Genomic DNA, 634 nt, shown 5'->3' with positions numbered 1-634 from the left:
GGTATCACCACCGTGGCTTAAGTTCGATTCCCAATCTGGTGGAAAATTTCATTGTGTCCATACTTTTAACATTCGTCAGAATATCTATTGAGTCAGTCTTTGTAGGAGGTTTTGTCTGTAACCATCTTTGTATGAACACAAAATGAATGCTTTTTCTCTATAGTTTCAGTTCTTTTCAAGTTCAAATCACAACATTGAGATGGTCAACAGTAACACAACTGTATGTCCTTTTTGGCTAATTAACTTAAACCTACTAAAGTATATATGGACTCCCATAGGAGTTCATCCAAGTACAGCTGTACACTCATCTTGCTAGATATCAGCTCCCTGATGGTCTAGTGGCTAGGATTCGGCGCTCTCACCGCCGCGGCCCGGGTTCGATTCCCGGTCAGGGAAGGACTCTTTAGTTACTGAATAGTGCAGGTCATTTATAAAAGCGAATATCATGAAGGTAGGTGCCAAAATATGCTGAAATTGAGTGTGTCTTGATTCAAAGAAAAGACAAAACTCAAAAAATCTCTCTATCATGACCCAAAATCTGATCCTGGCCATATTTACAATGAGAAGTTTTGTTTGATTATTGGTTAGGATTTGGTGGTATCACCACCGTGGCTTAAGTTCGATTCCCAATCTG

General features: G+C 39.7%; 1 non-coding gene across 1 annotated transcript; it reads left to right on the top strand.

Moving 5' to 3' along the window:
- Positions 1-324: 324 nt before the first annotated feature.
- On the top strand, positions 325-396 carry trnae-cuc (transfer RNA glutamic acid (anticodon CUC)). Its single transcript has one exon. It is a non-coding gene; the product is annotated as a tRNA-Glu (tRNA).
- Positions 397-634: the final 238 nt, after the last annotated feature.

Source organism: Seriola lalandi, unplaced genomic scaffold, assembly GCF_002814215.2.
Source record: "Seriola lalandi dorsalis isolate HSWRI2012SDOR001 ecotype SW California unplaced genomic scaffold, Sedor1 jcf7180002031745, whole genome shotgun sequence".
NCBI lineage: Eukaryota > Metazoa > Chordata > Actinopteri > Carangiformes > Carangidae > Seriola > Seriola lalandi.
The sequence above is the reverse complement of the archived record's forward strand: the minus strand, read 5'-3'. Positions and strand labels throughout refer to the sequence as shown.